The sequence below is a fragment of the Crocodylus siamensis genome, chromosome 1, assembly GCF_052110815.1.
Source record: "Crocodylus siamensis isolate JL-2025a chromosome 1, ASM5211081v1, whole genome shotgun sequence".
Lineage (NCBI taxonomy): Eukaryota > Metazoa > Chordata > Crocodylia > Crocodylidae > Crocodylus > Crocodylus siamensis.
Genome location: NC_143395.1, coordinates 246016451 through 246036078, shown reverse-complemented (window position 1 = coordinate 246036078; position 19628 = coordinate 246016451). Strand labels below are relative to the sequence as shown.

At 36.8% G+C, this 19628-nt stretch overlaps 1 long non-coding RNA gene across 2 annotated transcripts in view; it reads right to left on the bottom strand.

Annotated features, from left to right (window-relative positions):
* Positions 1–19628, bottom strand: part of LOC149874335 (uncharacterized) — a 496867-nt gene that overhangs the window by 140899 nt on the left and 336340 nt on the right. Inside the window, exon 7 of one of the 2 annotated variants that reach the window (XR_016443819.1) lies at positions 10692–12902. The exons of the other annotated variant lie outside the window; for it this stretch is intronic. This is a non-coding gene — a long non-coding RNA (uncharacterized LOC149874335). Of the gene's footprint in view, positions 1–10691; positions 12903–19628 lie in introns of those variants that run through there. 2 annotated transcript variants of the gene reach the window in all.

Below are 19628 nucleotides of genomic sequence, written 5' to 3'. Positions count from 1 at the left end.
CAACTAGGATTTCATCCTTTACCTTTTCACGTAAGGGCTTTTTTGGGGAAACACAAAAAAATAATTTACATGGGAAAACTAGTCACAAGATATAATATTACCCTATGACACAACCTGGTATCATAGCCACATTAAAATCTCTCTGTCACAAGAGAACAATGCGTGGTTGAAATGGCTGAAAATATTGTGCAACTGTCAGGAATTGGGCCAAAAATATCAGAAATTTCTACCCGCTTCATTTGATGAGAGGTTATATGACTGTACATTCACTTTATTTTGGTTGTGAAATGAATCTTCAAAGAAATCCAAATAAATGAGCTGATTATGGGTATATCAAGTATATTTGTGGCTTGAAGACTCCATGTGGCAACCCCCAAGTCTTACCAGGCATGTGTAAATCTTCAAAAGAATTTTTGCTCAGCCTCTCTATCCACAGATGAAACTGACAGAATTGGAGCTATTTTGGGATATCATTTCCTCTTATCATTCAACTCAAATGGTTACCACTTCATCTCACAATAGCACTCCATGTTTTGCTGCCTCTTACGATGTCCTGAGATACAGCCAATGGATTCATTTGCTATTGACAGCACATTGGGCATACTGCTATTGTGTCACATATCATTTGATATACTAGGCCACACGATAGTTGAATATCTGTAGATAGAGATCGTGATACAGATATGAGATATCAATGTAGTACAATATCTTTACCTTTAGATTCTCCCCACATTGCCTCAAAATGCTGTTTTCTTTTTTCAGAAACATTGTCTGCTTTTCCATGCAAGACTTTTGAACCTAGAATGACATCATCCATGGATGGACTGCGGCTTCTAAATTCTCGACCCTTTTAAATGGCCTGTGTGCATGAAGGAGCTAGACATTATCTCAGGAGAAATTGCTAGAGAGGTTTGAGCAGCACATCAGATTTGCCTTTCTTTCCAGGATTGCAGCATGCAATCTACTTCACATTTGGCTAACTTTGCCAGCCAGGAAGAAAAAAAGTGTATGAAATCACACTCCCTCCTTCCCTCTACCACTCCACTTTTCTCCTACATGATACCTACTGGAGGGGGGAAGCAGGAGGGGGGTAGGAGGAGGGAGGACCGTTAAAAGAACAGTTGCACCACATCCCAAGGGGATATTAGTGAAAGGAACCACTGTTCCTTTCCACAGCTGTGGAGAGTCGTGGCCATATTGTTCTGTTTTTACAAACACATTTCTATAATTTTATACTGCATGTAGAAAGTGAAAGTCATTGTATAACACAAGTAATCCTTTATCAACATCATGGGAATCCTGAATAAGACACAAAAAGAACAAGACAATGTTTGGAGTAGTATCCCAAGATTTGTGAAATGAAATTGATTTCCATTCAAATCAGGTCTTTTACTCTTCTTGAAAATGTCAAGGTGTCAGCCTTGGCCATTACCACACTGTGATTTATAGTTGAGACAAAGCGATAATACTCAGGTGACTGTCTGGAGCTGTACTGCAGTGTCTGGAAAGGCTACAGATGACAGCCATCTCTTTTCTTAACCAACTTGCATTGCTTATCTAAGATCAGTGTTTCCCCTTCCCCACCACACACTTAATAGGAAAATAATAAAATACAGGCTTGAAGATTTACTTGGGCCAGGAAGAACGTATACAGGAATGTATTAAAAGTATTCTTTATGATAAATCAAATCTCAGCTATTTGGAAGAATGCATTTAGAACACAAGCTGAGCACCTGCTTCAAGCTATCAAGTTATTTTAATTTAACTGTATGGACTGTTACTGTAATTTAAATGACATACAAGTACAAAAAATGCTGAGTAACAAAGTAAGTTTCCAAACGTTCAAAATTATATTCTAATTTTATCTCATTTTGGACTAAGAATAAGGATACATCATTATTGGATGTATTAATTCTACCATTCAAAGAGAACATCAAAAAAAGGTATCGCTATTGATACTGCTTCCACCTTGGTACTAAGGCGATTTGTACTCTTTAAATCTGACTGATAGATCTGAGAGAGCTAGAAATTACTTGGACATTATAAAGCAAAATAATAATAATTTTAATTGTTCCTCCCACTGATATAAATGAAAGCTTTTCTTGAACAGGGATGGCAGGGTAAAAGCAATGGAGTAGTATCATTTCCTTCCTAAGAAGGTGAGGTTCTCACCTACTAGCTTCAAAGGAAAGTGCCTACCCTCCTGGGGACTTTTATAAATCTGGTTCTGTTCCCTTATCCCTTCTGCTGTGCATGCAGAAGGACCTAATCATTTAGGATTATGCTAGATAACCAGCTGAACATGAACTCTGAGTACAGTAAAGTGGCTAACAGAGTAAATATGACCCTTGGATGAAAAAGAAAGAGAATGGCAAGTAAAGGAAGGGAAGTGTAAACACTGTCTGTGGCATTACTGATGACTGTTACTGGCATGTCCAGTTTTTTGTGTCCACATTTGCAAAGGATGTTGATAGCCTGGAAGGGTTAAAAAAGAAGTATTATGACTAATTTCAGGATTGGGAAATCTGTCTTTCAGTAAGGAACTAAAGCTCAAACTATCTTATTAGAGAGAATCTTAAGAAGTGATATGATCATGATTAGCACATACATGGGAAAGATTTCCAACAGTAGATAGCCCGTAAAATTAGCAGACAAGGACACAAGAAAATGCCATGGTTGAAAGCTAGATTTAGACAAATTCAGATTAGAAACAAGACTAACAGTGCTGTAATTCATGGCTAGAACAAGGGATGTGATATAGTCTTTATTACACAAAACATTGTTGAGTGTCTTCCTGAAAGATAAGTTCTCCTCCAGCCATAAGTTATAGCCTCAGTGTATAAATTATCCAGTGAAATTGTGTGGCCTATTTTACAGGAGAAAAAACAGAAATGGTATACAACTGTACTAGTGGGGGTAATGCCAGGTTTCCACTGGAATGGTTTACTCCCTACATGGCATCATGTTTCATGACATAATGTAATGCAGCAGATCTTTGGGCACATGAGAGCCAATGAGGCTGCTGTTGTACTTAAGAGTTTGCTGTTGTGTTGTGGTCCAAACTGAATGTCATTGTAGGATTTGGGCCATACTGAGGGCCCTGATACATGTTCAGATTAAAGCTGGATAGAAACCAGCTATAGAGTTGTTACACATTTTCAAGCAATAACCTTATTCCTGGTTGGCTTTTGTATAGCTGGAAAGCCATTTTTATCATGTGATAATTTGCACATGTGACTGCTCTAAATTTATTGCACAATGAACCAGTTAATTGTGTGATAATTACTTTGCATTTGGGGCCAGTCTAAACTTAATCAGTTAACTGAGTAATATATGTAACATATAGCAGGGGTCTGAGAATAGGAAGAAAGCAAAAATATGCATATGGAACAAGTTTTATGCAGATAGTTGCCGTAACTAGACATTCATTTCTGAACAGCAATTTAATACAAGTACTTTCCGAACTAAGATCATTGGAGGCCTTTTAAATAATCTGAAAAGTCACGAAAGCAGATGCAGAAACTAAGGACCAAACTGCATGCAACAATGAGAAGCCTAAATGTATATACATACTTAAGAGTGATCTTATGCTATTCATGACCCTAAAAAACAGTTAACAATGAGTCTTCCTCCTGCTTGCTGCTTTTTGTTATTTGGTTTTAAGGTCAAGATGATAATGTGTAGAAACTTTAACATTTTTTCAAAGACTGAAGCAGGGTAGCATAGGATGAAAATTTGAAGTTGAAAAGTCTTGATGAAGAACATGAAACTTACGGTATTGTGATAACACAAACATCTTTGGGCATCACTCAAGACAGTATGGTCTGGGAGACCAAGCTCCCTTTGGGCATAACCTTGAAATTCAGAAGTATTGAGCTTATTACCAACTTGTATACAATAGTCTGCACAGGGTATCGTAATAAACCATGACATTGCTCTGATCAATGAATGACTTTCTTTTACTCACATTATAGTACCCCTCAGAGGCTCAGTCTGAAAATTGGGCACCACCATGCTAGTCACTTTACATATACACATACTAAGTCCTTTCCATTGAGTGAGGAATGGAGATAGTAAATAACTTGCTCAAGTTCTCAGAGAAAATCTGTGGCAGAACTAAAACGGGAATCCAAATCTCCTGAGCCACAATTAGTTCTCTTCACTACAAGCTCAGCTTTTTGCTGCACAAACAATAAGCCATTGCATTGATAGAATATGCATGGACAGTGGGAAAGAGCCAGTATGCTTTGGAAAAATAGCTTATGTCTATATTAATGTTCACTCCCCTTCTGCATGCAGCATTATTTTCTCCAATACAGATACGTATGTGGATCTTGTATCAACGAAGTAGAACAAACATAGCCTTATTTGTAAACATTTACATTGCTCTTAAAGTTGTATTCATTAACCTTGGTGATTCTGATTTTCCCTTTACATTTAAAAATAATAATCAAATACTAGAAAGGCAACCTATAGCCTTGAGTTTCTATTAACACACAAAAGCTACCCCTGCTCTTTCCCCACCCCTCAGATAACTGCAACACTCAGTCAAAAACTTATTCCATTGGGCTGATTGGGACAGGTTACTAAGGTTGCCTTGGTAACCTCTTCTTTTTTAGGCAAAATCTTATATGGTGCTTGGTACCCTGCTAACTTTTAATAGGTAAATATGGCATGCTTTTAATCCTGTATTTTAGGAGAAAAGTACATAACTATGCTGTTACAACCCAGATATAACATTTGTGTGATGAACTTCAAATATTTATTTCCTAGATTTTTTAAAAATCGAAATGGTCCACCTAAATTACTGAATGAGCACCTGTATTGTCTATATAGTTGTATAGACATAAGCTATAGACCTATTACGTCCTCACAGTTTTGAGCAATCTTATTAGAGACATTATTGTAAAACTAATTACTTCTAGCCTAGGAGTGAGATGCTATAACTCTGGCCACAAAATGGCTGTGAGCAGCCATTTTGCACATCTGACTTGCTGACTTGATGGACACGCATCCTTCAATATTCCCAGTTTTTTTACTACACAGACCAAGTAAGTCGTACTTGAGCATGGCAAGTACTGTATAACACAGCATACAGCTTAGGCATAAGGAACCTGTTCAGTCACCTGAAGTGCTATGCAAATGATTTGCTTCAAGATGATATTTAAATAGCAGGCCTGCATGCTCTTAAAGCTGAAGTCTTTGAGTTTTAGGGATGACAAACCTACAATTTATTATAATTAAACCATTTGGTTTAAAAAAAATGCAGTTAATGTAAAATATTTGATTCAATTCAAGGCTGTCTACAGTAGCAAGTGTGCTTTAAAGCAGCGTGACATCAGAATAATCGTATCACCAAGGATCCTGGTTTTCTCTGCTTTAAAAAAAAACTCCCCAATTTTTGATTAACAAAAAGTAACCCCAAATCTACATTTCCATGGTTAAAAATTGGGGATTTTTTAAATTAGAGAAAACCAGGCTCCCTGCTTATCACCCAGGCACTGAGATTTATATTCCACATATTCTCTTTTTGGGAATATCCAATGTCTAAGGCTGCCACTATTCTTAAAGTAACCTCAGCTGCTTTATTTTAAATCTTATGAAAAATGAAACTAGCAAACTAGTATATTACCCTTTGGAATTGTCTGTTTACTAAGGGTGTTGCAGGAGATGGAGAGACTAATGTGACAGTATTGGAAGAGGTAAAAGCAGGTGGGAAAGTTTCTTTGGAACGTATTCTTCTTGCCCAGTGTTTCTGATGATGTAGGTGCTTGACACTCCTGACACAAGATCCCAGTTCCTGACTTTATTACTTAGGTAGCAAAATAAGGGGTAGGAAGCAATATTATCTATGAACTCACACTCAGAGGGTGAAAGAACTGGCATGGGCCAAAGTAGCCATTTTAGTAACAGCAGGAGGCAGGGGTTGAGTCAACTGGTGGGAGAAAGAAGGTGGTATTAAATAGTGCTTTACAGTGGTGACTGTAGATGGCACCGTATTGTATTGAGGGTGAGGAAATTATGACAATACAAGAGGAGGTTACTGCTGTTAGAAAAAGAAGGAAGCTTAATAGATGAAGACAAAGACACAGGCTTCAACTTTGATACCCGGTATAAGAGCCTCTAAGGGTTAATATTGCATTTTGATTTCAGACATCTGTTAACAGAAAATGGTGAACAATTCACCCAGTTCTTCCTTTAGCAAAACTATGTTTTCAGCATCCTTTATAGAATAGGGGTGTGTGTGTGTGAAAAATATACCAGAAAGCCAAACAAACAGATTGGAAACCTTAAGGGATGACATATTCAAACTTTCCTCCAGACACAAAGAAATTTCCCTCATATGAGAGGGGTTTCTGGAGATACTATATCCTCCCCCTGGGGAAAGGACAGATTGGGATCTAAGAAGTATTTTCCATTGATAACTACCAAACTAGTATAAAAAAACAACATATACATTAGGTGAACAGAATTAGTCTTAGGCACATGAGAAATTACATACACCTAATATAACATATATGGTGATTTTTTGGGTTAAGGAATATATTTTAAAGGTGCATTCTGTTAGGAGGTACTACAGCTTGAAACTTAAATTTCTGAACCAGTCTTTTCAAGGAAGTATCTACCTTCACAAAAGTACGGTTTCCTTTTACGCTCATGGTTAATTTCTACTTTAAACTTTCCACTTATTGTACTCTAAGCTTCACCAGTGAATTTAAATGGGGCTTCACTATATGTTTAGTGCATTCAAGGATTCTTTGTTACAGTTCCCACCCTGGTGCATTATGTGAGCTCTGCCACGGAAGTCCAGCAGTCGGTTTGTTTTCTGCTATTAATAAAAGAACCTACTTTTTTCCACTTCTTTGAAGAAGTTGAAAGGGCTACATGTGAGAGGGGGAGGAGGTGGGGAACAGATTGTGGTGTAATCCCCAAACGCAAATGCTGTCTAGATTAGAAACCTCCCTGAAGAAAACTTACAAATGCTAAGACTGTGCTTTTTGTGTGATGAACACTAGAGCAATAACTTAGCCACATACTGGGTTTTGCCTAATGTTTAGGGAGCCTACTAGGTGAATGGAATTAAATGAAGAAGAAAAAAAATCCGATTGGCTCTTTGTATGGATGCCATCCAACCTTTTCAATATCCAGTTACTTACTAGAGCAACTATTGTCATATGTATCCACCACTGAAATATTTTAATATAATACTTGGAAATCTGTTAAAGTAAAACCCCCAAATGAGATTTACACATTGTCAGTATTTTTACACAGTCCAAGAAAAGCTTAAAGTGGTGGGGCATGTCTCTGCAAAATATCTGTTTCTCCCCCTACACTTTCCCATTTAAGCATATAAACTTATCTAAAAAATGAAAGAACTAAACAGAACCAAACAATGTTGGCTTGTTTTCCATCACACATATATACATATTTTGTGATTCCTTGCAAAGACAGAAAGTGTGTGTGTGTGTGTGTGTGTGCGTGCGCGCGCGCACATTCCTTGCAAAGAATCGCACAGTCCTTTATGATGGTTAACAAGAAAAAGAAAAAAATTAAAAAATCATTTTTTTTCTCCCACAGGATGCTTGTATTGTTAAAACCATCATTATTTTATCTAGTTTATCACACAATTACAAACTAATCCTTAATTCCTAAAGAAACAGGAACAAGAAAAAAGATGGAACTCCTGAAAGTCTATGAGATAAACTCCTGTGATTAATCTTAAATACTACTTGTCAGGTTAAAAATTCTTATAAAGGTGAAATAATTTTATCAGTGTTGGTTTAGGAGAATTTAGGTTTACTTTGTCTCAGTAGCCTCCATATTCCACCTGTTCCCCATTCACAGTGAGGAAAATGTAGTTTTACATACAAATTAATATTATTAGATTAATGTACTTCCCCTGAAAAAGATGAATCTAGTGTTGGAGGAATGAAATGATACAGCATTCACTGAAAACTGAAGACACCTCATTATAAACACTAAACAATAAAGCATTTTACCAACAGATAACCCACCAAAGATGTGTTGTTTAGATGAATGTATATGTCAAAATTGATACAGTCCTTACACCTACGTAGTCACTGATACAATTTAGATGATACTATATATGAGATCCTAGCTTTTGAATGAACACTTGCCTGTTTAAAAAACTTAAAATGTGTGTAATGTCACACTCTGACCTTGGAAAGCTGGCCTCCTTTTAGGGCTATGGCTAGTTCCTAAAAGGAGATGCCTGCTTTTTAGTGCTAAATTAAATACCCAGTCAGGATCTGAATATAATCATCATATTGGCAAATCAAACTGATGGCTGCATTTACTTCCAACAGAATTTTTTGCTGCATATTAAAATAGCGAACAATGTTGTTGGGTAACCATTAATGTGCCGATTTTCATTACTCATGTAAATGTATAAAAGCTGCTGTTACACTACATTGACATATTTCATCAAATGAATGGAAATATCCCCTGAAATGTAGTAATTGCAGATTCCTGTAACTCAACTTAAGGTAGAATATCCTTTTCTCTAATTCCGACAGTAATTAACTTGGATTGGAATTCCCCTGACTCATGTAACATTCTTCTAGACAGCATTAATGGATCATGATGTTTATAAGGTTAGAAAAGGAATCCTGCCCTGTAGATGTAATATTATATTAAGGTGTTAAGGACATCCAGGTTAATGAAAGATAGTGACCAAATCACCCATAGCTTGAAGTGTAAACACATTTTATTTTTGGTATACATTTAAGAGAGTTGTGTTTGTTGAAGTGGAAAAATGCTTTAAAATGACTTTGTGAAAAATTGATGTGTCCCCTATGAAGATTAAAAGTTAAAATAGTTGATTATCATGATAATAACCCAATTGTACATGACAGACAAAAGAGAAGTACTTCCCCCCTGCTTTTGACTGATGCTTTGTTGGGCTATAGCTAAACAGCACTTTAAGTTGACAGTAAATTAGCAAACAATATGGGGGGGGAAGAGAAAATCATGCAGGGGTTAAGATGTTTATGTAAAACAGTGATTTTCCTTTTTAAAATTAAAATGTACAAATAAGCTGGTGTCAGAGACTAGGTGATCCTTCATTTCCACTGCATTGAGCAGGCTCACATCAGCAGCAGACAGCCGCTAATATATGCGTCTGGCTCAGTCTGGTCTACCAACTAGGAATTCATCGAATTGTTAATATCACTCCTTTTTTGTATGCAGCACACATCATTTTTACACTCTCTCTCTCTCTCTGTTGCTAGAGGTTTTGTTGTTTTTTCCCTAACTGTAGCATGAGCTGATTACCCCTCAGTCACATATTACAGCATATAAAAATATTATACTGCAACAGAAAATGAATGTATGTATATTATAAACGCATTTGTAAGTATAGATAAATTGTTATATATAAAAATCATAAATACCAAAGATACAGGCTGCCAATCAGCTAATAAATACTCTCACATGCTATTAAATGATAAATAAAATTACATTCTACAGAGTGTCTGGGGACTTGGTCCTGGGGTCCTGACATGGGCAAAAGCTTCATTGACTGCAGTGGGATTTCTGCCCCAGGTAAAACTGGAAAATATATTTTCATAAAGGTTTTAATCCACTCCAGTGCTTGGTTTTGCAGTGCTTGAATTGGGTTAATTGAAGGTGTGGGGGAGAGGCTGTGAAGAGATGATATGCTCCAACTTTTTCTCTCATTTTCCAAGGGGCAGTGGTGGCACAGAATATCCACTATACTACCTCAGTTAAAGCCCTAAATGCAGAGCCAGTATTGTGTCCCACTCCATTGTATTCATGGTTTTGTTGTGACATCAACTGAGTCAAGTCAGGATCTTCCTGGATGCATTTTTTATCTCACTGCACAAGGGAAAATATTTGGTATCTTTATATTGTCAGGTCATGACTGAGGCAGGTAAAAATGCAGTGTCTAATGTCCCCTTTTACATGGGAGAAGAATTGCACAATGAATTACTCTGTGTCAAGTATGAACTTATTGCGCTCAAGAACATTCTTGTGACACAAAAATAAATGTTCTAAAAAACCCTAATATGTGTATGCATGGGCAAAAATTACCTGCTAAATAAATTAACATCAGGAATTTAATTTTGAAAAGCATATAGCAACATTTAGATATCATAAGTCTTATATATCAGTGTGTGCATACACACAGTATACTTATGTTTTACAAGGTAATTCATACGGGTAAAATATATATTCACAAGACCAAAACCTAGATATATTTGCACATCAATACTACCCTTATAAAAAAATGATAGCAGCTGTAATGCAAAATGTAAGCCAGTTGCTACCAAAGTGCCTCATCAATACATCACACTAGTTTGATATTTTAGTTTTGCATACACAGATTTAGATATTCTCCTCTCAGATTACATAAATAGAAACCAATAGAAGACAGCATGTCTTTGTCGAAAAGAATTACTAGTATGTCTGAGATGAATGAAGTATTTCCAAATAACGCTTGAGTGACCTGAGGAGGTGGGATTGAGGGTTTTATGAAGAAAAGAATTTAGTCTAGTCATGATCAGGAGCTTTGTCATCTCTCGGATTGGTAAGAAAATTCTTTGCAATTATTTGAAGTAAAGCTTTAACTGTAGGTTGAGCAACTTGATTGGAAACTATATAGTGCATTGTTTCTGTCTTTTTAGAAAACAGGACAACAAAAACACAAATTATGCTAACACGTAAGAATAATTTATTTTAACAAAGGGTTGGCACTTACAATAATGCACAATTCCTCCTACATGTGTGGAAAAAAATTAACTCAAGCCAAAATACTGCTTTTGAAATGAACAAATTGTTTAGATGCTTGTGCTGTGTAAAGCCTTTGTTTTAAATCAGTGAGGTTTGATATTAGCACACCATCTACAAGGTGCTGCAGCATGTTGGGTTAGATACAGGAAACAAAGTGATTCATTGGAACTTAATACTTCAGCACTTTGAGGGACCGATAAACGTTACAAAGTATCTTGTCCTTCCAAATCTTTGTGTACTTCGGTCACAGAATTATTTTGCATCTGGGGACAACATTAAAGTCATTCTGTTTCTATAACTGAATAAAGGTGGAAAGTGAAGGAAGAGACTAGATGTTGAATCCAATAAATGGTATACTGCTTTCATGGTTTAGATAGGATAAGTACATCAACATCAAGAGTAAATAGCCTTGTGTTCCAAGTGATTTCAATAGTGTGTTATGAACTTGACACTACCTATCAATTTTCTTATCATATTAAAATGTGGTTTCAAGTAAGTGTGACCCTTCATAATTTCATATTGTGTTTTTGCTTAGACAAGGAGTAATGACAGCTAACTATAGAGGAATCTCTGTATTGGGTTACAGGGAAAACTAAGCAACAGTTTTCTTGTCTGTTCATATCTCTGTACCCCAGACTGTATGGTGTGCTAGGCCTCATGCATCAGTGTTCAAATTGTCTGATTTAAAGAGTAAATCAAATACTATAGCAGTACAACTGGACATGTGCTTCATCTTAATTATCTATGTGTATCATCCGTAATAGCAGAAACATGGTTGGAAATACTTCACGTATTTTTCAGTACTTGGCTTTTCATGTACGTATCTAGCATTTGTTTTAAATTTTAATTCCAGATTTTACACAATGTCCTGTACAAAACAGGTTTCCAAACATGCAAATATGTAGCATCTTCATATAACCACTTTATCGGGTACAGTGGATAAGAATATTTTTGTTTAGTAATAGTTCTTAACATATGAAATTAATAATTCCCCTGGACAGGAATGTTTCCTTTGGTTCTCTTAATATCGCAGAAAAACAATCAATAAGTCCAAAGCTGCTGGTTCCCCTCCGCCTAGGTCCCAAGAGCCTGACTTGTGATTGTTGCTAAAAAACCTCACAAGTTAGGGTCTCAGGGACTAGGAAAAGTCCAATGTGATCCAGTAGAATCCTTCTTCAAATAATCTGTATCGTCACGATTGCATTCAGTAAAACTCTTTTTTTCCCCCTGCTATTTTGAAAAAAGTTAAACACATTTCCAAGTAGGGGCAGAAAATATCAAACAAGCAGGCAATATATGCACATACATTGAAAACAATACATAATTTGATTGACTAAAATGTTTCTTAGAATATATGCCATGACTCTGGGGGAGAGGAAGGGGAGAGTACAGGAAAAATGTTCACTATCCTGATTCCTGAGTAGCTATATTAAATACTTGAAAAAGAAGAGCCTAAATATGAGTTAAAATCTGCTTCTAATAGATTTGTACAATAACAGTTTTATATTATTTCCTCTACTGCCTTAAAGAAGGATTAAATGCTTGTTAATGGGTTTCTAATTTAAATATTCCCCCATTATATGTTTAGTCTTGCTGTTAAGGTGGGCCCTAGGATAGACAGCACTTTAAACTCATCTTCAGTGCCACGATAGCCTTCAGGCAGATATTTACTTTTTTTGCCTTTTCCCCATATTCAACATTTAATCCTTCTACAGGCTGAGATTAGCAGCTTCTTCCTTTCCAACCCAGCAACTACTTTTCACTCCATAAACCGCAGAAAATATTGACATACAGAGATTGCTGTTGCTCGAGCCAGGTCACTCGAACCACATACAACTTTTAAATATTGTTGGTACAGGAAGATCAACTGATCGGATTTCCCATTTTGCTCGGAAGCCGAACACTTTTAATGACACGACCACAATCTCGAACTGCATTCACATTCATTCTCCTCTCCGAGGTTTAGCCTTGCTTGCAGAATGAAAAAAGAAAATTTCTACTTTAGGGCTGGATCCACGGTGTTTTCTCATCAGAACCCAGAGCCAAACAGGATCAGCGGCCATAAAGGTCCTGGCCACTGAAGTAGAATCTGGTATAGAAAACTCAGTGCTCTTCGGGAAATGCTTCGGCTTTAAATGGAAAAAGAGAAGGGTGGGGGAAAGAAAAAGAATTAGAATCTCTTCTAGTATAACAGGTGAATCGTTCATTTACAAGTAAGCTGTACAGAAAGCTATGCTGAAGAAAAGATCTGCTAATTGCCCCCCGCCCCTTGTTCTTCCTCACCCTCCCCTCCAGAATGTTACCTCGGATTTCAGTACATCTTGGATTACTTTAAATATTTTGGCCAATGATATAATGCAACATTATATAAGAGCGCTCCTTTTGTCATTCTGTATGCACTATTCAATCAGTTATGCCTCAGACATGAAATAGTTAAGCAACACAATTAAAAAAAAAAATCAAACATTCCCTAGATTTCATTTCGTTCCTTTGCTTTAAACTGAGCATGGTTTTACAAGCAATTTTTGACCACAGCTTTCAAACCAATAATTAGAATGAAAAATCTCTCCCCTCTATAAATATGACATTAACATAATTATACCACCCCCATCACATAGACCCATCCTCCTTAGGGAATACATCTGATGCTCTGAAGATGGAAATCAGTCAGAATTTTAGTTGCTCTCAAACGTACCTTTGCTTCTCACTGACTGACTGGCTTTTACCTTCCATGCACACGCACGCAGACACACGGATACACACACACACACTCACACACACACACACACAGACACACACGCACGCGCGCGCACACACAGACACACAAAAAGGCAAGGCAAAGCAGCGGATGCTGACTCAGAGCGGTTGTGTGTGGAGGGGGTGGTATCGGCTGGTATTTTCACTGCACTCATCATTAACATTAACTCACTCTCTAGCATCCACCCTCTCTCAGACCTGCAGGACTGCAGCATTTGCATGACGCTGTCACTCTAGCCCTTGCAGGTCAGATGTTAGAAGAAAAAAAAAAAAGCCTCAAGGCTCTCATAAGAAATGCCTTCATTTCTTCCAAAGGGTCCCTCTTCTTATTTTTCCACCTTTCTACTTCCTCTGTTGCTGTGTCTCAGTTGTTTGACATCTTTCCGGAAGAAAATGTCTTGAGCTGCAATAAGCCAGTAGTCAGTCGGTCCTCCCCTCACCTCACACTCCTATTCCCACCCCCTTTTTTTCCTAATCAATAAGACAGATCTCCAAATGCAGTTGTGAAAACAGGCTCTGACACACAGACTTTCATCCTCGATCCTCTGCCTCAGGAATAGCAGGCAACCCAGGCTCACACGTGATGTAGAGAGAAATAATGCCAGCAATTCTTTAACAGTCTTAGAGTTTATTCTACGCCTTCTTCATTTTTTCCTTTCCTTGAATCAATATGAGCAGAAAGGACGCAGCAACTCTCAAAAGCCTTTAGGATCCATTTTTTTTATATTTAAAATTCAAATGACTAATTTTAATATTAATCAATATTATTGTTTGGGGGGGTTGCTTTTCTTTCTTTCTTACTTTCTTTTTTTTGTACTAGTTGTGTTTCAGTTTGCAGGAATTGCCATGTTTTAGCCAAGTCACTACAGCATCTGAATCACCAGAACAGTGTTGAAATCATAAGTTTCTAGTTTTAAACCCACACCTCACAGGACATTAGTCATTCTTATTTTAGACTCCCCTAATAAAAACAGTGTGTGTACGTGTGTGTGTGCGCACGTGCACGCGTGTGTGTGCATGTGTGCATATATGCATGTGTGCGTGCAAAAGAGAATTATATGAGAAAGATCAGAAACTGTACATACAATTCTACATAAAAAAGTGGACACCTATGTGTGAATAATGTGCATATACATACATAATATGTATCCTATGCTAATAATATGTAACGTATATATACAGCATAGCATATACTTTTCCAAGTGTGTATGTATACACACACAGCTATATGCAATACATATGTAATACCCACAGTATAAAACAAAACACAAAGCTTTGCTATATGAAATGCCGACAAGTTTGTATCATATGCTATACAAATTTGTGAAGCACAATTATTGTATGTGTTTATACTCTGTTCCTTTGTTCTTAATAGAAAGTACTTCCATGCTATACAGTGTAATGAACTTTTTATCTTTTCTTTTTTCCATGAACAATATTTCTGAATTATTTTTCCAGACAAAGCCATGCCACCATGATTTGCAGAACAAAATCATTTTCAAAAGGGGGAACGAGTGGTACGCAATTCTGAAGCCGATTCTTAAAGCTATCTGGTGCTGTAGAAATTCCCAGCTTACCCACAGAGACAGATCCCAGCATGCAGTGCTACACTGCAGTACCAACTAAGGTAGCAGTTTGGCAACATAACTGTGGCAGCAAATGTGAAGGGCATCCATTCGCAGAAAAGTTAAAAAAAAGCAAAACAAAACAACCCCCCCCACAAATTATAAACCCCATTACTAGAGAAAGGAAGCCACACCATAAGGGAATGCATCCTAAGCCTAGTTTGTATACATGCACAGGACCAATCACTAGAATGATAATTAATAAAAAAAAGTAGACAATTAGGAAACAGTTAAGTCTGGTATCTCAGGGAGGGAGAGAGAGAGACAGAGACAGACACACACCCACAGACAGAGACAGAGAGCAAGAGAAGAACGCCAAGCATGAGACAACAAAAGCAAGACTGAAATCAGATTTGGGAAACTGAAAAAATACAGGATTACAGCATTCAGCTTAGCATTTACTGAAGTATAAAAAAAAATTAACACATGCACAGCATGGCTTAAAATACTTATTGCCATCAATAGTCTGTGACGGATGCCGGCTTCTTACTGCTATACGTACATTAGATTGGTCATCGCCTCTTAATCTCCTTTTGCTCAGACCCATCCATTTTTTGCTGCTCCAGCATCTGTGCCCTTTATGCTTTTTTTCTGTATAGTTACCCACAATACCCTGGATAAATTAATGTCATGACCTCGCTATGGCTATCAGACAGAAAAAAGTCTACTATTTTAATAATTGAACGTGCGCGTACAGCAAACTGCCTACTGATAGCCCAGCTTTGTGGACTGCCTCCAGAAAGCAGCCTTTGCTAGCTCTGCGAATCAGAAACAACAGATGCAAATACTAGCCACATAGCCACATCTTTTTTTTTTTTTTACTCCTCCATCTATAATCTGTGCTATCCATTCTCTTTACCTCTGACTCGATGGTTAAAAACACGAACCTGCTGAAATTAGAAGTGTCTGAGTAAAAACGTGGGGACAAATGTAAATTACAAATGGCTGCACATTTTGTAAATTTATATCCAGACAGTGAGTAGGGAGAGTGCTTGGGTTCAAGTGCTGAAGCTTCACTTGGGAACACCTTTGGGGCCAATGGGAATGCAGACTAGATTAAATCAATAGTCGTCTGAAACGAGATGTCGTAATCAATCAGCTCAATTACCACTGTCATAGATCTGGGCTTAAGGTCTTTCCTGATTCTACTCTTCTAATCATTAACCCTTATACATCTCTAAATAGGAATTTATGCTTGCTCTGTCACCCTATCTTGCAGATGGACTATACAGGTTTAACTTAGCTTTCTTCCCTAGGTTTTAAATAATAGAGGATCAAGACAGCAACAACTGTTCTAATTGTGAATATGGCAAAGCTACATGCATTCTTAGAAACGTACCTTATATATTTGATGTGTGTACTTATATATGATTATTATTATGCCTCTGGGAGTGGCTGGGTGGATCAAAGAATGCTGTTTAATTAACATTCAACTCAGCTGTTTCCTTGGAGACTACAAATACAACAAGAATAGTTGGAGTTAGCTGAAGCTGTTCACCCCTCTTCACTAATCCTATCGTACAACTCCTCCCTCAAAACCTGGTTAGAAACCATATATGTTTAGTGAAGCAGACTCTAGGAAAAATTAATTGTCAGTCTGTGAATGAAGGTTAAAAAGTATTGTGGTTTTTTTTTTAAGTATGCGTATTTTAGTTCCAAAAAATTTCCCCCCATGGTTTTACATTGTGCATCCATGCAACTTAGGAAAGCAGAACTGTCAGATCTGAAGAAGGAGGCAGAGGCTTTTGTGCAAGTAATATTTTCTGTTTAAAAATTAATGCTTTTGATTTCTTAATTTATTTAAAAAAAAAAAATTCTTGTGCAAATCTTGAAAAGATCAGGAAAAGTTTTGTCTCAACAGTGATTTAGCCAACTGTCATATACACATCTGAAAAGTTTTAGGGGAAAAAAAATCCTACCTGTATTACTAAATCACTAATATATATCCCAAAATCTGAATCACTACAACCTAATTTATTTCCATCAGCACACATAATAAAAAATGCCCCTGTTCCATTCAAAGCATCATCAGCCTCTGTATGTATTGCCTCTGTTCCCACTCAGAACTGCAGGGGTTTTTTATTGCAGGTCTGTTTTTATTAGGAAAGACAGCATTAGTCCATGCATTGATAGGAGCGCCATCTGACAAAATGTACTCCTGTGCAGCAGAGTGCTGCTTTAGTTATATTTTGATGCTGGTTAGTTTTTCCAGGAGGGTGGGGGAGCAAGGGAGACATAAGACCTCAAAGTCTGTCTTGCAACAAAAGATGTATGCACTGAAGTCTAGGAAAATTGATCAAGGGGGAGTATACCTGAACTCTTAAGCTATACCTTGTATATCAGATCACATTTTCTGAAACAAGACAATAGTCAACTGTAACATTGTGCAGGATATATTATTATTAAGGACCAATTGCTTGACTCAATGATCCAGATGGTTTTATTAATAGAAGTAAAAAAAATAAATCTATTTTTAAATAGGAATTGGACCTGGTATAGATGCCCTTTGACTGGGATAAAAAGGGGCTTTTTCCTCAGCCAGGAATAACTTGTTTCTACCTTGATTTAGACACGCAGACAAAATGATCACTTATGTAAGGAAAAAAAATACTTCGGACTCACATCCTCTCAGGGAGGGGGCTCTATTGACAACTGGATGAGACAGAATGAACCTTGCTACTGTCCTTTATAGATAAAAACGAATGTGATGTGCTAGGCACCAAATTTAACCAGACGAAGGGCACACAGATACACTGTTCAGCTTGCCTGAGTAGTACAATGCAGGCAGCACTTAAGACTGTAAGCATCATCCACAAGGGGACAGCATTCACATCCACACTGAAAAGATGCAGTTTGTACGAGTACATAAAGAGCAAGACGAGAAGTAGCCATTGTTGCAGCCACCAGAAATAGAGGAGCCTCCCCAGCTATTACTTATGGGAGGGGGCAGGAAGGATGAGCACTCAGTGAGGCTGGACACGGCTGTCAGATGTCAAAGTACATTCAAGTATGCAATAGCATCTTTGGGGGTTTTTTTAGACACTGGGGCTAAAAGTGATTTGTAATATTAGTAAGATTATTTTCTCTATGTAGCATATATATTTTTAGAACAACAAAAACAATGTTAAAGAGGAAGGAGGACGACAAGAAAGAGAAACTATTTGGAGGGGAATTAGAATGTGCTCTCTAAAAAGAAGGGATACATGTAAGTGATGCCAAATGTGTGATTTTGATGTCTGGGTTCTGATTGTTATACTCTGTGTGTTATGATTGGGGTATGTAATTGCTCCATGTCAGTGCAAATAAATGGATAATATTAATAAAAGATTTATGGTTTAGCCTCTCAGTGTATCTCTTTCATTATATTGTTCTTGTGAATGTTTAAGAGTGAAACTGTAAATGTGACCTGTTTTATATATTTTTTTATATATATATATATATATACACACACACATATACACACACACACACACACACATATATATATATATATATATATATATATTCAACACACCATACTTTATATGGTTGCTCATGAAATCTGTCCTTACTGTTGAACAGCAAGGGGATAAATACCTCATAAAAATGCCGGATGAACTGGAAAAAATAAAAACTACCCCGTGGTCTCACTTTTTCAAATCCCCAAACTTTATGTTATTTCTGCTAGCAACATTTTTCCTGAGAAGGGAATTTTCACTTGCTCATCATCTATTCTTAAAATTTTACATTTACTTCTATAGGGAAAAGCTGAAAAAGCAGAAGATGAATAATAATAATAATGAAAAAGAAGAAATGTTTATTTAAATGGAAAGGACAATGCCCAATCTTTTCCTTTGTAAGTTTGCAAGAATTCTTTGTACTTGGGAAATGCTGTTTTACTGTCTCTCCTGACTTGCCAATTTACCTGCCCTTAATTAAAACAAAGACATACGACAACACAAATGATTGTAGTCTGAATTACTTTGAAAGTATATGAATGTGTATGCAATCTGGTTGTATGCCACTGACATTTTCAATTTAAAAATCATTTTTAATTATTTATTAAAAAACTAACTGGTGCTATATTTTTTATTTTTTGACCTATTGATTTTCTAGAGGTCCAAAAGCATGAAACGCTGAGTGAATTAATTGCTCAATTTATGAGCAATTCTTAATCTGGCTATATTTATTTCTTCATATTACTGATTAATGCTGCTTCAGTCACATGTGACAGGACAGCCTGGTAGAGAAAAACAAAACAACAAATGGTAATAAAACATATTTTAACTCCAGCAGAGAAGTTTGAGTTTTTGATTTGTTGGTTTTCCTCATTTGTGAATACGGAATAGTCATCCTTATGAGAGGCTGAGACTCCCAGACTGTTTTTAAAAATATTTAGTAAAATATATTTTCTAACATTTTTTAAAACATTTCCTTTACACATAAGAATATAAAAGATCTGGCAATGAGCTAAACTGGTAGTTAGCTATAATA